Here is a 20,957-nt window from a genome sequence, read left to right on the forward strand (position 1 = left end):
CGGGATTCCCTTTTCCAAGGAGTGGATGACGAATCGATACTCGGTGATGACGTGGTCTGGTCGCGCCAGGCATGAGTAACGGTTAGAAATGGCCATAACTTTTGATGCGACTTTTGGATCGCGGTTAAACTCTTACTGGAGTTTCGGGATGCTCTTTTGCATGGAGTTGATGAGGAATCGATACTCGGTGATAATGAGGTCTGGTCGCGCCAGGCTTGAGTAACGGTTTGAAGGCATAACTTTTGATCCGACCGTTAGATCGCGGTCAAACTCTTACTGGAGTTTCGGGATGCTCTTTTCCATGGAGTGGATGAGGAATCGATACTCGGTGATGACGACGTGTGGTCTTGCCAGGCATGAGCAACGGTTCGAAAGGGCCATAACTTTTGATTCGACCGTTGTATCCCGGTCAAACTCTTACTGGTGTTTCCGGATGCCCTTTTGCATGGAGTGGATGACGAATCGATACTCGGTGATGATGAGGTCTGGTCACGCCAGGCTTGACTAACGATTCGAAACGGCCATAACTTTTGATGCGACCGTTGGATCGCGGTCAAACTCTTACTGGAGTTTCTGGATGCCTTTTTGCAAGGAGTGGATGAGGAATCGATACTCGGTGATGATGAGGTCTGGTCACGCCAGGCTTGACTAACGATTCGAAATGGCCATAACTTTTGATGCGACCGTTGGATCGCTGTCAAACTCTTACTAGAGTTTCCGGATGCTCTCTTGCATGGAGTGGATGAGGAATCGATACTCGGTGATGATGAGGTCTCGTCGCGCCAGGCTTGACTAACAGTTCGAAAGGGCCATAACGTTTGATTCAACCGTTGTATCCCGGTCAAACTCATACTGGAGTTTCCGGATGCCCTTTTCCATGGAGTGGATGAGGAATCGATACTCGGTGATGACGAGGTCTGGTCGCGCCAAGCTTGAGTAACGGTTCGAAACGGGCATAACTTTTGATGCGACTGTTGGATCGCGGTCAAACTTTTACTGGAGTTTCCGGATGCTCTTTTGCATGGAGTGGATGAGGAATCGATACTCGGTGATCATGAGGTCTGGTCGCGCCAGGCTTGTGTAACGGTTTGAAGGCATAACTTTTGATCCGACCATTGTATCCCGGTCAAACTCTTACTGGAGTTTCGGGATTCCCTTTTCCAAGGAGTGGATGACGAATCGATACTCGGTGATGACGAGGTCTGGTCGCGCCAGGCATGAGTAACGGTTCGAAAGGGCCATAACTTTTGATGCGACTGTTGGATCGCGGTCAAACTCTTACTGGAGTTTCCGGATGCTCTTTTGCATGGAGTGGATGAGGAATCGATACTCGGTGATGATGAGGTCTGGTCGCGCCAGGCTTGAGTAACGGTTCGAAAGGGCCATAACGTTTGATTCAACCGTTGTATCCCGGTCAAACTCTTACTGGAGTTTCGGGATGCCCTTTTCCATGGAGTGGATGACGAATCGATACTCGGTGATGACGAGGTCTGGTCGCGCCAGGCTTGAGTAACGGTTCGAAATGGCCATAACTTTTGATGCGACTGTTGGATCGCGGTCAAACTCTTACTAGAGTTTCCGGATGCTCTTTTGCATGGAGTGGATGTGGAATCGATACTCGGTGATGATGAGGTCTGGTCGCGCCAGGCTTGAGTAACGGTTCGAAAGGGCCATAACGTTTGATTCAACCGTTGTATCCCGGTCAAACTCTTACTGGAGTTTCGGGATGCCCTTTTCCATGGAGTGGATGACGAATCGATACTCGGTGATGACGAGGTCTGGTCGCGCCAGGCATGAGTAACGGTTTGAAATGGCCATAACTTTTGATGCGACTGTTGGATCGCGGTCAAACTCTTACTGGAGTTTCCGGATGCTCTTTTGCATGGAGTGGATGAGGAATCGATACTCGATGATGATAAGGTCTGGTCGCGCCAGGCTTGAGTAACGGTTCGAAATGGCTAAGACTTTTGATCCGACCGTTGGATCGCTGTCAAACTCTTACTGGTGTTTCCGGATGCTCTTTTGCATGGAGTGGATGAGGAATCGATACTCGGTGATGATGAGGTCTGGTCGCGCCAGGCTTGAGTAACGGTTCGAAAAGGCCATAACGTTTGATTCAACCGTTGTATCCCGGTCAAACTCTTACTGGAGTTTCGGGATGCCCTTTTCCATGGAGTGGATGACGAATCGATACTCGGTGATGACGAGGTCTGGTCGCGCCAGGCTTGAGTAACGGTTCGAAATGGCCATAACTTTTGATGCGACTGTTGGATCGCGGTCAAACTCTTACTAGAGTTTCCGGATGCTCTTTTGCATGGAGTGGATGTGGAATCGATACTCGGTGATGATGAGGTCTGGTCGCGCCAGGCTTGAGTAACGGTTCGAAAGGGCCATAACGTTTGATTCAACCGTTGTATCCCGGTCAAACTCTTACTGGAGTTTCGGGATGCCCTTTTCCATGGAGTGGATGACGAATCGATACTCGGTGATGACGAGGTCTGGTCGCGCCAGGCATGAGTAACGGTTTGAAATGGCCATAACTTTTGATGCGACTGTTGGATCGCGGTCAAACTCTTACTGGAGTTTCCGGATGCTCTTTTGCATGGAGTGGATGAGGAATCGATACTCGATGATGATAAGGTCTGGTCGCGCCAGGCTTGAGTAACGGTTCGAAATGGCTAAGACTTTTGATCCGACCGTTGGATCGCTGTCAAACTCTTACTGGTGTTTCCGGATGCCCTTTCCCATGGAGTGGATGACGAATCAATACTCGGTGATGACGAGGTCTGGTCGCGCCAGGCTTGAGTGACGGTTCGAATTGGCCATAACTTTTGATGCGACAGTTGGATCGCGGTCAAACTCTTACTGGAGTTTCCGGATGCTCTTTTGCATGGAGTGGATGAGGAATCGATACTCGGTGATGATGAGGTCTGGTCGCGCCAGGCTTGAGTAACGGTTCGAAAGGGCCATAACGTTTGATTCAACCGTTGTATCCCGGTCAAACTCTTACTGGAGTTTCGGGATGCCCTTTTCCATGGAGTGGATGACGAATCGATACTCGGTGATGACGAGGTCTGGTCGCGCCAGGCTTGAGTAACGGTTCGAAATGGCCATAACTTTTGATGCGACTGTTGGATCGCGGTCAAACTCTTACTAGAGTTTCCGGATGCTCTTTTGCATGGAGTGGATGTGGAATCGATACTCGGTGATGATGAGGTCTGGTCGCGCCAGGCTTGAGTAACGGTTCGAAAGGGCCATAACGTTTGATTCAACCGTTGTATCCCGGTCAAACTCTTACTGGAGTTTCGGGATGCCCTTTTCCATGGAGTGGATGACGAATCGATACTCGGTGATGACGAGGTCTGGTCGCGCCAGGCATGAGTAACGGTTTGAAATGGCCATAACTTTTGATGCGACTGTTGGATCGCGGTCAAACTCTTACTGGAGTTTCCGGATGCTCTTTTGCATGGAGTGGATGAGGAATCGATACTCGATGATGATAAGGTCTGGTCGCGCCAGGCTTGAGTAACGGTTCGAAATGGCTAAGACTTTTGATCCGACCGTTGGATCGCTGTCAAACTCTTACTGGTGTTTCCGGATGCCCTTTCCCATGGAGTGGATGACGAATCAATACTCGGTGATGACGAGGTCTGGTCGCGCCAGGCTTGAGTGACGGTTCGAATTGGCCATAACTTTTGATGCGACAGTTGGATCGCGGTCAAACTCTTACTGGAGTTTCCGGATGCTCTTTTGCATGGAGTGGATGAGGAATCGATACTCGGTGATGATGAGGTCTGGTCGCGCCAGGCTTGAGTAACGGTTCGAAAGGGCCATAACGTTTGATTCAACCGTTGTATCCCGGTCAAACTCTTACTGGAGTTTCGGGATGCCCTTTTCCATGGAGTGGATGACGAATCGATACTCGGTGATGACGAGGTCTGGTCGCGCCAGGCTTGAGTAACGGTTCGAAATGGCCATAACTTTTGATGCGACTGTTGGATCGCGGTCAAACTCTTACTAGAGTTTCCGGATGCTCTTTTGCATGGAGTGGATGTGGAATCGATACTCGGTGATGATGAGGTCTGGTCGCGCCAGGCTTGAGTAACGGTTCGAAAGGGCCATAACGTTTGATTCAACCGTTGTATCCCGGTCAAACTCTTACTGGAGTTTCGGGATGCCCTTTTCCATGGAGTGGATGACGAATCGATACTCGGTGATGACGAGGTCTGGTCGCGCCAGGCATGAGTAACGGTTTGAAATGGCCATAACTTTTGATGCGACTGTTGGATCGCGGTCAAACTCTTACTGGAGTTTCCGGATGCTCTTTTGCATGGAGTGGATGAGGAATCGATACTCGATGATGATAAGGTCTGGTCGCGCCAGGCTTGAGTAACGGTTCGAAATGGCTAAGACTTTTGATCCGACCGTTGGATCGCTGTCAAACTCTTACTGGTGTTTCCGGATGCCCTTTCCCATGGAGTGGATGACGAATCAATACTCGGTGATGACGAGGTCTGGTCGCGCCAGGCTTGAGTGACGGTTCGAATTGGCCATAACTTTTGATGCGACAGTTGGATCGCGGTCAAACTCTTACTGGAGTTTCCGGATGCTCTTTTGCATGGAGTGGATGAGGAATCGATACTCGGTGATGATGAGGTCTGGTCGCGCCAGGCTTGAGTAACGGTTCGAAAGGGCCATAACGTTTGATTCAACCGTTGTATCCCGGTCAAACTCTTACTGGAGTTTCGGGATGCCCTTTTCCATGGAGTGGATGACGAATCGATACTCGGTGATGACGAGGTCTGGTCGCGCCAGGCTTGAGTAACGGTTCGAAATGGCCATAACTTTTGATGCGACTGTTGGATCGCGGTCAAACTCTTACTAGAGTTTCCGGATGCTCTTTTGCATGGAGTGGTTGTGGAATCGATACTCGGTGATGATGAGGTCTGGTCGCGCCAGGCTTGAGTAACGGTTCGAAAGGGCCATAACGTTTGATTCAACCGTTGTATCCCGGTCAAACTCTTACTGGAGTTTCGGGATGCCCTTTTCCATTGAGTGGATGACGAATCGATAATCGGTGATGACGAGGTCTGGTCGCGCCAGGCTTGAGTAACGGTTCGAAATGGCCATAACTTTTGATGCGACTGTTGGATCGCGGTCAAACTCTTACTAGAGTTTCCGGATGCTCTTTTGCATGGAGTGGTTGTGGAATCGATACTCGGTGATGATGAGGTCTGGTCGCGCCAGGCTTGAGTAACGGTTCGAAAGGGCCATAACGTTTGATTCAACCGTTGTATCCCGGTCAAACTCTTACTGGAGTTTCGGGATGCCCTTTTCCATTGAGTGGATGACGAATCGATAATCGGTGATGACGAGGTCTGGTCGCGCCAGGCTTGAGTAACGGTTCGAAATGGCCATAACTTTTGAGGCGACTGTTGGATCGCGGTCAAACTCTTACTAGAGTTTCCGGATGCTCTTTTGCATGGAGTGGATGAGGAATCGATACTCGGTGATGATGAGGTCTGGTTGCGCCAGGCTTGAGTAACGGTTCGAAAGGGCCATAACATTTGATTCAACCGTTGTATTCCGGTCAAACTCTTACTGGAGTTTCGGGATGCTCTTTTGCATGGAGTGGATGAGGAATCGATACTCGATGATGATAAGGTCTGGTCGCGCCAGGCTTGAGTAACGGTTCGAAATGGCTATGACTTTTGATCCGACCGTTGGTCGCTGTCAAACTCTTACTGGTGTTTCCGGATGCCCTTTTCCATGGAGTGGATGACGAATCGATACTCGGTGATGATGAGGCCTGGTCGCGTCAGGCTTGATTAACGGTTCGAAATGGCCATGACTTTTGATGCGACCGTTGGATCGCGGTGAAATTCTTACTGGAGTTTCGGGATGCTCTTTTGCATGGAGTGGATGAGGAATCGATACTCGGTGATGATGAGGTCTGGTCGCGCCAGGCTTGACTAACAGTTTGAAATGGCCATAACTTTTGATTTGACCGTTGTATCCCGGTCAAACTTTTACTGGAGTTTCCGGATGCCCTTTTGCATGAAGTGGATGAGGAATCGATACTCGGTGATGACGAGGTCTGGTCACGACAGGCTTGAGTAACGGCTCGAAATGGCCTTAACTTTTGATGCGACTGTTGGATCGCGGTCAAACTCTTACTGGAGTTTCCGGATGCTCTTTTGCATGGAGTGGATGTGGAATCGATACTCGGTGATGATGAGGTCTGGTCGAGCCAGGCTTGAGTAACGGTTCGAAAGGGCCATAACGTTTGATTCAACCGTTGTATCCCGGTCAAACTCTTACTGGAGTTTCGGGATGCCCTTTTCCATGGAGTGGATGACGAATCGATACTCGGTGATGACGAGGTCTGGTCGCGCCAGGCTTGAGTAACGGTTCGAAATGGCCATAACTTTTGATGCGACTGTTGGATCGCGGTCAAACTCTTACTGGAGTTTCCGGATGCTCTTTTGCATGGAGTGGATGAGGAATCGATACTCGGTGATGAGGAGGTCTGGTCGCGCCAGGCTTGAGTAACGGTTCGAAAGGGCCATAACATTAGATTCAACCGTTGTATCCCGGTCAAACTCTTACTGGAGTTTCGGGATGCTCTTTTGCATGGAGTGGATGAGGAATCGATACTCGATGATGATAAGGTCTGGTCGCGCCAGGCTTGAGTAACGGTTCGAAATGGCTATGACTTTTGATCCGACCGTTGGATCGCTGTCAAACTCTTACTGGTGTTTCCGGATGCCCTTTTCCATGGAGTGGATGACGAATCGATACTCGGTGATGATGAGGCCTGGTCGCGTCAGGCTTGAGTAACGGTTCGAAATGGCCATGACTTTTGATGCGACCGTTGGATCGCGGTGAAACTCTTACTGGAGTTTCCGGATGCCCTTTTGCATGGAGTGGATGAGGAATCGATACTCGATGATGACGAGGTCTGGTCGCGCCAGGCTTGAGTAACAGCTCGAAATGGCCTTCACTTTTGATGCGACTGTTGGATCGCGGTCAAACTCTTACTGGAGTTTCCGGATGCCCTTTTGCATGTAGTGGATGAGGAATCGATACTCGGTGATGATGAGGTCTGGTCGCGTCAGGCTTGACTAACGGTTCGAAATGGCCATCACTTTTGATTCGACCGTTGTATCCCGGTCAAACTTTTACTGGAGTTTCCGGATGCCCTTTTGCATGGAGTGGATGAGGAATCGATACTCGGTGATGATCAGGTCTGGTCGCGCCAGGCGTGACTAACGGTTCGAAATGGCCATAACTTTTGATTCGACCGTTGTATCCCGGTCAAACTCTTACTGGAGTTTTCGGATGCCCTTTAGCTTGGAGTGGATGAGGAATCGATACTCGATGATGATAAGGTCTGGTCGCGCCAGGCTTGAGTAACGGTTCGAAATGGCTATGACTTTTGATCCGACCGTTGGATCGCTGTCAAACTCTTACTAGTGTTTCCGGATGCCCTTTTCCATGGAGTGGATGACAAATCGATACTCGGTGATGATGAGGCCTGGTCGCGCCAGCTTGAGTAACGGTTCGAAATGGCCAGAACTTTTGATGCGACTGTTGGTCGCTGTCAAACTCTTACTGGAGTTTCCGGATGCCCTTTTGCTTCGAGTGGATAAGGAATCGTTACTCGGTGATGATGAGGCTGGTCGCGCTAGGCTTGAGTAATGGTTCGAAAGGGCTAAGACTTTTGATCCGACCGTTGGATCGCTGTCAAACTTTTACTGGTGTTTCCGGATGCCCTTTTCCATGTAGAGAATGACGAATCGATACTCGGTGATGATGAGGCCTGGTCGCGCCAGGCTTGACTAATGTTTCGAAACGGCCATGACTTTTGATGCGACCGTTGGATCGCGGTCAAACTCTTACAGGAGTTTTGGGATGCTCTTTTGCATGGAGTGGAAGAGGAATCGATACTCGGTGATGATGAGGTCTGGTCGCGCCAGGGTTGAGTAACGGTTCGAAAGGGCCATAACTTTTGATGCGACCGTTGTATCCCGGTCAAACTCTTACTGGAGTTTCCGGATGCCCTTTTTGCATGGAGTGGATGAGGAATCGATACTCGGTGATGATGAGGTCTGGTCGCGCCAGGCGTGACTAACGTTTCGAAACGGCCATAACTTTTGATCCGACCGTTGGATCGCTGTCAAACTCTTACTGGTGTTGCCGGATGCCCTTTTCCATGGAGTTGATGAAGAATCGATACTCGGTGATGATGAGGTCTGGTCACGCCAGGCTTGACTAACGTTTCGAAACGGCCATGACTTTTGATCCGACCGTTGGATCGCGGTCAAACTCTTACTGGAGTTTCGGGATGCTCTTTTGCATGGAGTGGATGAGGAATCGATACTCGGTGATGATGAGGTCTGGTCGCGCCTGGCTTGACTAACGGTTCGAAATGGCCATAACTTTTGATTCGACCGTTGTATCCTGGTCAAACTCTTACTGGAGTTTCTGGATGCCCTTTTGCATGGAGTGGATAAGGACTCGATACTCGGTGATCATGAGGTCTGGTCGCGCCTGGCTTGAGTAACGGTTTGAAGGCATAACTTTTGATCCGACCATTGTATACCGGTCAAACTCTTACTGGTGTTTCAGGTTGCCCTTTTCCATGGAGTGGATGACGAATCGATACTCGGTGATGACGAGGTCTGGTCGCGCCAGGCTTGAGTAACGGTTCGAAATGGCCATAACTTTTGAAGCGACTGTTGGATCGCGGTCAAACTCTTACTGGAGTTTCCGGATGCTCTTTTGCATGTAGTGGATGAGGAATCGATACTCGGTGATGATGAGGTCTAGTCGCGCCAGGCTTGAGTAACGGTTCGAAAGGGCCATAACTTTTGATTCGACCGTTGTATCCCGGTCAAACTCTTACTGGAGTTTCCGGATGCTCTTTTGCATGGAGTGGATGACGAATCGATACTCGGTGATGATGAGGTCTGGTCACGCCAGGCTTGACTAACGGTTCGAAATGGCAATAACTTTTGATGCGACTGTTGGATCGCTGTCAAACTCTTACAGGAGTTTCCGGATTCCTTTTTGCTTAGAGTGGATGAGGAATCGATACTCGGTGATGATGAGGTCTGGTCGCGCCAGGCTTGACTAACGGTTCGAATTGACTAAGACTTTTGATCCGACCGTTGGATCGCTGTCAAACTCTTACTGGTGTTTCCGGATGCCCTTTTCCATGGATTGGATGACGAATCGATACTCGGTGATGATGAGGCCTGGTCGCGCCAGGCTTGACTAACGTTTCGAAACGGCCATGACTTTTGATGCGACTGTTGGATCGCGGTCAAACTCTTACTGGAGTTTCGGGATGCTCTTTTGCATGGAGTGGATGAGGAATCGATACTCGGTGATGATGAGGTGTGGTCGCGCCATGCTTGACTAAAGGTTTGAAATGGCCATAATTTTGATTCTACCGTTGTATCCGGTTCAAACTCTTACTGGAGTTTCTGGATGCCCTTTTCCATAGAGTGGATGACGAATCGATACTCGGTGATGATTAGGTCTGGTCGCGCGAGGCATGAGTAACGGTTCGAAATGGCAATAACTTTTGATGCGACTGTTGGATCGCTGTCAAACTCTTACTGGAGTTTCCGGATGCCCTTTTGTTTAGAGTGGATGAGGAATCGATACTCGGTGATGATGAGGTCTGGTCGCGCCAGGCTTGAGTAACGGTTCGAAATGGCTAAGACTTTTGATCCGACCATTGGATCGCTGTCAAACTCTTACTGGTGTTTCCGGATGCCCTTTTCCCTGGAGTGGATGACGAATCGATACTAGGTGATGATGAGGACTGGTCGCGCCAGGCTTGACTAACGTTTCGAAACGGCCATGACTTTTGATGCGACCGTTGGATCGCGGTCAAACTCTTACTGGAGTTTCGGGATGCTCTTTCGCATGGAGTGGATGAGGAATCGATACCCGGTGATGATGAGGTCTGGTCGCGCCAGGCTTGACTAAAGGTTCGAAATGGCCATAATTTTGATTCTACCATTGTATCCGGGTCAAACTCTTACTGGAGTTTCTGGATGCCCTTTTCCATGGAGTGGATGACGAATCGATACTCGGTGATGATTAGGTCTGGTCGCGCCAGGCTTGAGTAACGGTTCGAAATGGCAATAACTTTTGATGCGACTGTTGGATCGCTGTCAAACTCTTACTGGAGTTTCCGGATGCCCTTTTGCTTGGAGTGGATGAGGAATCGATACTCGGTGATGAAAAGGTCTGGTCGCGCCAGGCTTGAGTAACGGTTCGAAATGGCTATGACTTTTAATCGGACTGTTGGATCGCTGTCAAACTCTTACTGGTGTTTCCGGATGCCCTTTTCCATGGAGTGGATGAAGAATCGATACTCGGTGATGATGAGGCCTGGTCGCGCCAGGCTTGACTAACGTTTCGAAACGGCCATGACTTTTGATGCGACCGTTGGATCGCGGTCAAACTCTTACTTGAGTTTCGGGATGCTCTTTTGCATGGAGTGGATGAGGAATCGATACTCGGTGATGATGAGGAGTGGTCGCTCCAGGATGGAGTAACGGTTCGAAAGGGCCATCACTTTTGATTCGACCGTTCTATCCCGGTCAAACTCTTACTGGAGTTTCCGGATGCCCTTTTGCGTGGAGTGGATGACGAATCGATACTCGGTGATGATGAGGTCTGGTCACGCCAGGCTTGACTAACGATTCGAAATGGCCATAACTTTTGATTCGACCGTTGTATCCCGGTCAAACTTTTACTGGAGTTTCCGGATGCCCTTTTGCATGGAGTTGTTGACGAATCGATACTCGGTTATGATGAAGTCTGGTCGCGCCAGGCTTGACTAACGGTTCGATATGGCCATAACTTTTGATTCGACCGTTGTATCCCGGTCAAACTCTTACTGGAGTTTCCGGATGCCCTTTTGTATGGAGTGGATGACGAATCGATACTCGGTGATCATGAGGCCTGGTCGCGCCAGGCTTGCCTAACGATTCGAAACGGCCATGACTTTTGATGCGACCGTTGGATCGCGGTCATACTCTTACTGGAGTTTCCGGATGCCCTTTTGCATGGAGTGGATGAGGAATCGATACCCGGTGATGATGAGGTCTGGTCGCGCCAAGCTTGACTAAAGTTCGAAATGGCCATAATTTTGATTCTACCGTTGTATCTGGGTCAAACTCTTACTGGAGTTTCTGGATGCCCTTTTCCATGGAGTGGATGACGAATCGATACTCGGTGATGATTAGGTCTGGTCGCGCCAGGCTTGAGTAACGGTTCGAAAAGCCCATAATTTTTTATTCGACCGTTGGATCCTGGTCAAACTCTTACTGGGGTTTCCGGATCCCCTTTCCCATAGAGTGGATGAGGAATCCATACTCGGTGATGATGAGGTGTGGTCGCTCCAGGCTTGAGGAACGGTTCGAAATGGCCATAACTTTTGATCCGATCGTCGGATCGCGGTCAAACTCTTACTCGAGTTTCCGGATGCTCTTTTTCATGGAGTGGATGAGGAATCGATACTCGGTGATGATGAGGTCTGGTCGCGCCAGGATTGAGTAACGGTTCGAAATGGCCATAATTTTTGATTCGACCGTTGGATCCTGGTCAAACTCTTACTGGGGTTTCCGGATCCCCTTTCCCATAGAGTGGATGAGGAATCCATACTCGGTGATGATGAGGTGTGGTCGCTCTAGGCTTGAGTAACGGTTCGAAATGGCAATAACTTTTGATTCGATCGTTGGATCGCGGTCAAACTCTTACTGGAGTTTCCGGATGACCTTTTGCATGGAGTGGATGAGGAATCGATACTCGGTGATGATGAGGTCTGGTCGCGCCAGGCTTGAGTAACGGTTAGAAATGACCATAACTTTTGATCCGACCGTTCGATCGCAGTCAAACTCTTACTAGAGTTTCCGGATACCCTTTTCCATGGAATGGTTGACGAATCGATACTCGATGAAGATAAGGTCTGGTGGCGCCAGGCTTGAGTAACGGTTGGAAATGGCCATAACTTTTGAAGCTACCGTTGGATCGCGGTGAAACTCTTACTGGAGTTTCCGGATGCCCTTTTCCATTGAGTGGATGAGGAAAGGATACTTGGTGATGATGAAATCTGGTCGCTCCAGGCTTGAGGAACGGTTCGAAATGGCCATAACTTTTGGTCCGATCGTCGGATCGCTGTCAAACTCTTACTCGAGTTTCGGGATGCTCTTTTTCATCGAGTGGATGAGGAATCGATACTCGGTGATGATGAGGTCTGGTCGCGCCAGGCTTGAGTAACAGTTCGAAATGGCCATAACTTTTGATTGGACCGTTGGATCACGGTCAAACTCTTACTGAAGTTTCCGGATGCTCTTTTGCATAGAGTGGATGAGGAATCGATACTCGGTGATCATGAGGTCTGGTCGCGCCAGGCTTGAGTAACGGTTCGAAATGGCCATAACTTTTGAGGCGACCGTTGGATCGCGGTCAAACTCTTACTCGAGTTTCCGGATGCTCTTTTTCATGGAGTGGATGAGGAATCGATACTCGGTGATGATGAGGTCTGGTTGCGCCAGGATTGAGTAACGGTTCGAAATGGCCATAACTTTTGATTCGACCGTTGGATCACGGTCAAACTCTTACTTGAGTTTCCGGATGCCCTTTTGCATGGAATGGATGAGGAATAGATACTCGGTGATGATAAGGTCTGGTCGCACCAGGCTTGAGTAACGGTTGGAGATGGCCATAACTTTTGAGGCAACCGTTGGATCGCGGTCAAACTCTTACTCGAGTTTCCGGATGCTCTTTTTCATGGAGCGGATAAGGAATCGATACTCGGTGATGATGAGGTCTGGTCGCTCTAGGCTTGAGTAACGGTTCGAAAAGGCCATAACTTTTGATCCGATCGTAGGATCGCGGTCAAACTATTACTGGAGTTTTCGGATGCCGTTTTGTATGGAGTGGATGAGGAATCGATACTCCGTGATGATGAGGTCTGGTCGCACTAGGTTTGAGTAACGGTTAGAAATGACCATAACTTTTGATCCGATCGTAGGATCGCGGTCAAACTATTACTGGAGTTTCCGGATGCCGTTTTGTATGGAGTGGATGAGGAATCCATATCGGTGATGATGAGGTGTGGTCGCTCTAGGCTTGAGTAATGGTTCGAAATGGCCATAACTTTTGAAGCGACCGTTGGATCGCGGTGAAACTCTTACTGGAGTTTCCGGATGCCTTTTTCCATTGAGTGGATGAGGAAAGGATACTCGGTGATGATGAAATCTGGTCGCTCCAGGCTTGAGGAACGGTTCGAAATGACCATAACTTTTGATCCGATCGTCGGATCGTGGTCAAACTCTTACTCGAGTTTCCAGATGCTCTTTTTCATGGAGTGGATGAGGAATCGATACTCGGTGATGATGAGGTCTGGTCGCGCCAGGCTTGAGTAACGGTTCGAAATGGCCATAACTTTTGATTGGACCGTTGGATCACGGTCAAACTCTTACTGAAGTTTCCGGATGCTCTTTTGCATAGAGTGGATGAGGAATCGATACTCGGTGATCATGAGGTCTGGTCGCGCCAGGCTTGAGTAACGGTTCGAAATGGCCATAACTTTTGATGCGACCGTTGGATCGCGGTAAAACTCTTACTGGAGTTTCCGGATCCCCTTTTGCATAGAGTGGATGAGGAATAGATACTAGGTGATGATGAGGTCTGGTCGCTCCAGGCTTGAGGAACGGTTCGAAATGGCCATAACTTTTGATCCGATTGTAGGATCGCGGTCAAACTCTTACTCGAGTTTCCGGATGCTCTTTTTCATGGAGTGGATGAGGAATCGATACTCGGTGATGATGAGGTCTGGTCGCGCCAGGCTTGAGTAACGGTTCGAAATGGCCATAACTTTTGATTGGACCGTTGGATCCCGGTCAAACTCTTACTGAAGTTTCCGGATGCTCTTTTGCATAGAGTGGATGAGGAATCGATACTCGGTGATCATGAGGTCTGGTCGCGCCAGGCTTGAGTAACGGTTCGAAATGGCCATCACTTTTGATGCGACCGTTGGATCGCGGTAAAACTCTTACTGGAGTTTCCGGATGCCCTTTTGCATAGAGTGGATGAGGAAAGGATACTCGGTGATGATGAAATCTGGTCGCTCCAGGCTTGAGGAACGGTTTGAAATGGCCATAACTTTTGATCCGATCGTCGGATCGCGGTCAAACTCTTACTGGAGTTTCCGGATGGCCTTTTGCATGGAATGGATGAGGAATCCATACTCGGTGATGATGAGGTGTGGTCGCTCTAGGCTTGAGTAACGGTTCGAAATAGCCATAACTTTTGATCCGATCGTTGGATCGCGGTCAAACTCTTACTCGAGTTTCCGGATGCTCTTTTGCATGGAGTGGATGAGGAATCGATACTCGGTGATGATGAGGTCTAGTCGCACTAGGTTTGAGTAACGGTTAGAAATGACCATAACTGTTGATCCGACCGTTGGATCGCAGTCAAACTCTTACTGGAGTTTCCGGATGCCCTTTTCCATGGAATGGTTCACGAATCGATACTCGATGAAGATAAGGTCTGGTCGCACCAGGCTTGAGTAACGGTAGGAAATAGCCATAACTTTTGAAGCGACCGTTGGATCGCGGTGAAACTCTTACTGGAGTTTCCGGATGCCCTTTTCCATTGAGTGGATGAGGAAAGGATACTCGGTGATGATGCAATCTGGTCGCTCCAGGCTTGAGGAATGGTTTGAAATGGCCATAACTTTTGATCCGATCGTCGGATCGCGGTCAAACTCTTACTGGAGTTTCCGGATGGCCTTTTGCATGGAATGGATGAGGAATAGATACTCGGTGATGATGAGGTCTGGTCGCGCCAGGCTTGAGTAACGGTTCGAAATGGCCATAACTTTTGATTGGACCGTTGGATCCCGGTCAAACTCTTACTGAAGTTTCCGGATGCTCTTTTGCATAGAGTGGATGAGGAATCGATACTCGGTGATCATGAGGTCTGGTCGCGCCAGGCTTGAGTAACGGTTCGAAATGGCCATCACTTTTGATGCGACCGTTGGATCGCGGTAAAACTCTTACTGGAGTTTCCGGATGCCCTTTTGCATAGAGTGGATGAGGAATAGATACTCGGTGATGATGAGGTCTGGTCGCTCCAGGCTTGAGGAACGGTTCGAAATGGCCATAACTTTTGATCCGATCGTCGGATCGCGGTCAAACTCTTACTCGAGTTTCCGGATGCTCTTTTTCATGGAGTGGATGAGGAATCGATACTCGGTGATGATGAGGTCTGGTCGCTCTAGGCTTGATTAACGGTTCGAAAAGGCCATAACTTTTGATTCGATTGTAGGATCGCGGTCAAACTATTACTGGAGTTTCCGTATGCCGTTTTGTATGGTGTGGATGAGGAATCGATACTCCGTGATGATGAGGTCTGGTCGCACTAGGTTTGAGTAACGGTTAGAAATGGCCATAACTTTTGATCCAATCGTAGGATCGCGGTCAAACTCTTACTCGAGTTTCCGGATGCTCTTTTTCATGGAGTGGATGAGGAATCGATACTCGGTGATGATGAGGTCTGGTCGCGCCAGGATTGAGTAACGGTTCGAAATGGCCATAACTTTTGATGCGACCGTTGGATCATGGTCAAACTCTTACTGGGGTTTCCGGATGCCCTTTTCCATAGAGTGGATGAGGAATCCATACTCGGTGATGATGAGGTGTGGTCGCTCTAGGCTTGAGTAACGGTTCGAAAAGGCCATAACTTTTGATCCAATCGTAGGATCGCGGTCAAACTATTACTGGAGTTTCCGGATGCCGTTTTGTATGGTGTGGATGAGGAATCGATACTCCGTGATGATGAGGTCTGGTCGCACTAGGTTTGAGCAACGGTTAGAAATGGCCATAACTTTTGATCCGACCGTTGGATCGCGGTCAAACACTTACTCGAGTTTCCGGATGCTCTTTTTCATGGAGTGGATGAGGAATCGATACTCGGTGATAATGAGGTCTGGTCGCGCCAGGCTTGAGTAACGGTTCGAAATGGCCATAACTTTTGATTCGACCGTTGGATCATGGTCAAACTCTTACTGGGGTTTCCAGATGCCCTTTTCCATTGAGTGGATGAGGAAAGGATACTCGGTGATGATGAAATCTGGTCGCTCCAGGCTTGAGGAACGGTTTGAAATGGCCATAACTTTTGATCCGATCGTCGGATCGCGGTCAAACTCTTACTGGAGTTTCCGGATGGCCTTTTGCATGGAATGGATGAGGAATCCATACTCGGTGATGATGAGGTGTGGTCGCTCTAGGCTTGAGTAACGGTTCGAAATAGCCATAACTTTTGATCCGATCGTTGGATCGCGGTCAAACTCTTACTCGAGTTTCCGGATGCTCTTTTGCATGGAGTGGATGAGGAATCGATACTCGGTGATGATGAGGTCTAGTCGCACTAGGTTTGAGTAACGGTTAGAAATGACCATAACTGTTGATCCGACCGTTGGATCGCAGTCAAACTCTTACTGGAGTTTCCGGATGCCCTTTTCCATGGAATGGTTCACGAATCGATACTCGATGAAGATAAGGTCTGGTCGCACCAGGCTTGAGTAACGGTAGGAAATAGCCATAACTTTTGAAGCGACCGTTGGATCGCGGTGAAACTCTTACTGGAGTTTCCGGATGCCCTTTTCCATTGAGTGGATGAGGAAAGGATACTCGGTGATGATGAAATCTGGTCGCTCCAAGCTTGAGGAACGGTTCGAAATGGCCATAACTTTTGATCCGATCGTCGGATCGCGGTCAAACTCTTACTGGAGTTTCCGGATGCCCTTTTGCATGGAGTGGATGAGGAATCGATACTCGGTGATGATGAGGTCTGGTCGCACTAGGTTTGAGTAACGGTTAGAATGACCATAACTGTTGATCCGACCGTTGGATCGCAGTCAAACTCTTACTGGAGTTTCCGGATGCCCTTTTCCATGGAATGGTTGACGAATCGATACTCGATGAAGATAAGGTCTTGTCGCACCAGGCTTGAGTAACGGTTTGAAATGGCCATAACTTTTGAAGCGACCGTTGGATCGCGGTGAAACTCTTACTGGAGTTTCCGGATGCCCTTTTCCATTGAGTGGATGAGGAAAGGATACTCGGTGATGATGCAATCTGGTCGCTCCAGGCTTGAGGAATGGTTTGAAATGGCCATAACTTTTGATCCGATCGTCGGATCGCGGTCAAACTCTTACTGGAGTTTCCGGATGGCCTTTTGCATGGAATGGATGAGGAATAGATACTCGGTGATGATGAGGTCTGGTCGCACCAGGCTTGAGTAACGGTTGGAAATGACCATAACTTTTGAGGCGACCGTTGGATCGCGGTCAAACTCTTACTCGAGTTTCCGGATGCTCTTTTTCATGGAGTGGATGAGGAAAGGATACTCGGTGATGATGAAATCTGGTCGCTCCACGCTTGAGGAACGGTTTGAAATGGCCATAACTTTTGATCTGATCGTCGGATCACGGTCAAACTCTTACTGGAGTTTCCAGATGCCCTTTTCCATGAAGTGGATGAGGAATCCATACTCGATGATGATGAGGTGTGGTCGCGCCAGGCGTCACTAACGGTTCGAAATGGCCATAGCTTTTGATTTGACCGTTGGATCACGGTCAAACTCTTACCGGAGTTTCCGGATGCTCTTTTGCGTAGAGTGGATGAGGAATCGATACTCGGTGATAATGAGGTCTGGTCGCGCCAGGCTTGAGTAACGGTTCGAAATGGCCATAACTTTTGATTCGACCGTTGAATCACGGTCAAACTCTTACTTGAGTTTCCGGATGCCCTTTTGCATGGAATGGATGAGGAATAGATACTCGGTGATAATGAGGTCTGGTCGCACCAGGCTTGAGTAACGGTTGGAAATGGTCATAACTTTTGAGGCGACCGTTGGATCGCGGTCAAACTCTTACTCGAGGTTTCGGATGCTCTTTTTCATGGAGTGCATGAGGAAAGGATACTCGGTGAAGATGAAATTTGGTCGCTCCACTCTTGAGGAACGGTTTGAAATGGCCATAACTTTTGATCCGATCGTCGGATCACGGTCAAACTCTTACTGGAGTTTCCAGATGCCCTTTTCCATGAAGTGGATGAGGAATCCATACTCGATGATGATGAGGTGTGGTCGCGCCAGGCGTCACTAACGGTTCGAAATGGCCATAGCTTTTGATTTGACCGTTGGATCACGGTCAAACTCTTACTCGAGGTTCCGGATGCTCTTTTGCATAGAGTGGATGAGGAATCGATACTCGATGATAATGAGGTCTGGTCGCGCCAGGCTTGAGTAACGGTTCGAAATGGCCATAACTTTTGATTCGACCGTTGAATCACGGTCAAACTCTTACTTGAGTTTCCGGATGCCCTTTTGCATGGAATGGATGAGGAATCGATACTCGGTGATGATAAGGTCTGGTCGCTCTAGGCTTGAGGAACGGTTCGAAAAGGCCATAACTTTTGATCCGATCGTAGGATCGCGGTCAAACTATTACTGGAGTTTCCGGATGCCGTTTTGTATGGAGTGGATGAGGAATCGATACTCTGTGATGATGAGGTCTGGTCGCACTAGGTTTGAGTAACGGTTAGAAATGGCCATAACTTTTGATCCGACCGTTGGATCGCGGTCAAACTCTTACTCGAGTTTCCGGATGCTCTTTTTCATGGAGTGGATGAGGAATCGATACTCGATGATGATAAGGTCTGGTCGCGTCAGGCTTGAGTAACGGTTCGAAATGGCCATAACTTTTGATCCGACCGTTGGATCGCAGTCAAACTCTTACTAGAGTTTCCGGATGCCCTTTTCCATAGAGTGGATGAGGAATCGATACTTGGTGATGACGAGGTCTGGTCGCGCCAGGCTTGAGTAACGGTTCGAAACGGCCATGACTTTCGATGCGACAGTTGGATCGCGGTCAAACTCTTACTGGAGTTTCCGGATGCCCTTTTCCATGGAGTGGATGACGAATCGATACTCGGTTATGATGAGGTCTCGTCGCGCCAGGCTTGACTAACGGTTCGAAATGGCCATAACTTTTGATGCGACCGTTGGATCGCGGTCAAACTCTTACTGGGGTTTTCGGATGCCCTTTTCCATAGAGTGGATGAGGAATCCATACTCGGTGATGATGAGGTGTGGTCGCTTTAGGCTTGAGTAACGGTTTGAAATGGCCATAACTTTTGATCCGATCATTGGATCGCGGTCAAACTCTTACTGGAGTTTCCGGATGCCCTTTTCCACGGAATGGATGACGAATCGATACTCGATGATGATAAGGTCTGGTCGCGCCAGGCTTGAGTAACGGTTAGAAATGGCCATAACTTTTGATCCGACCGTTGGATCGCAGTCAAACTCTTACTAGAGTTTCCAGATGTCCTTTTCCATAGAATGGATGACGAATCGATACTCGATGATGATACGGTCTGGTCGCGTCAGGCTTGAGTAACGATTCAAAATGGCAATAACTTTTGATGCGACTGTTGGATCGCTGTCAAACTCTTACTGGAGTTTCCGGATGCCCTTTTGCTTAGAATGGATGAGGAATCGATACTCGGTGATGACGAGGTCTGGTCGCGCCAGGCTTGAGTAACGGTTCGAAATGGCCATAACTTTCGATGCGACAGTTGGATCGCGGTCAAACTCTTACTGGAGTTTCCGGATGCCCTTTTCCATAGAGTGGATGACGAATTGATACTCGTGATGATTAGGTCTGGTCGCGCCAGGCTTGAGTAATGGTTCGAAATGGCAATAACTTTTGATGCGATTGTTGGATCGCTGTCAAACTCTTTCTGGAGTTTCTGGATGCCCTTTTCCATAGAGTGGATGACGAATCGATACTCGGTGATGATGAGGTCCGGTCGCGCCAGGCTTGAGTAACGGTTCGAAATGGCCATAACTTTTGATTCGACCGTTGTATCCCGGTCAAACTCTTACTGGAGTTTCTGGATGCCCTTTTCCATAGAGTGGATGACGAATCGATACTCGGTGATGATTAGGTCTGGTCGCGCCAGGCTTGAGTAACGGTTCGAAATGGCAATAACTTTTGATGCGACTGTTGGATCGCTGTCAAACTCTTACTGGAGTTTCCGGATGCCCTTTTTCTTAGAGTGGATGAGGAATCGATACTCGGTGATGACGAGGTCTGGTCGCGCCAGGCTTGAGTAACGGTTCGAAACGGCCATGACTTTTGATCCGACCATTGGATCGCGGTCAAATTCTTACTGGAGTTTCCGGATGCCCTTTTCCATAGAGTGGATGAGGAATCGATACTTGGTGATGACGAGGTCTGGTCGCGCCAGGCTTGAGTAACGGTTCGAAACGGCCATGACTTTCGATGCGACAGTTGGATCGCGGTCAAACTCTTACTGGAGTTTCCGGATGCCCTTTTCCATGGAGTGGATGACGAATCGATACTCGGTTATGATGAGGTCTCGTCGCGCCAGGCTTGAGTAACGGTTCGAAATGGCCATAACTTTTGATGCGATCATTGGATCGCGAACAAACTCTTACTGGAGTTTCCAGATGCCCTTTTGCATGGAGTGGATGAGGAATCGATACTCGGTGATCATGAGGTCTGGTCGCGCCAGGATTGAGTAACGGTTCGAAATGGCCATAACTTTTGATGCGACCGTTGGATCATGGTCAAACTCTTACTGGGGTTTTCGGATGCCCTTTTCCATAGAGTGGATGAGGAATCCATACTCGGTGATGATGAGGTGTGGTCGCTTTAGGCTTGAGTAACGGTTTGAAATAGCCATAACTTTTGATCCGATCATTGGATCGCGGTCAAACTCTTACTGGAGTTTCCGGATGCCCTTTTCCACGGAATGGATGACGAATCGATACTCGATGATGATAAGGTCTGGTCGCGCCAGGCTTGAGTAACGGTTTGAAATGGCCAT

Source organism: Populus trichocarpa, chromosome 9, assembly GCF_000002775.5.
Source record: "Populus trichocarpa isolate Nisqually-1 chromosome 9, P.trichocarpa_v4.1, whole genome shotgun sequence".
Lineage (NCBI taxonomy): Eukaryota > Viridiplantae > Streptophyta > Magnoliopsida > Malpighiales > Salicaceae > Populus > Populus trichocarpa.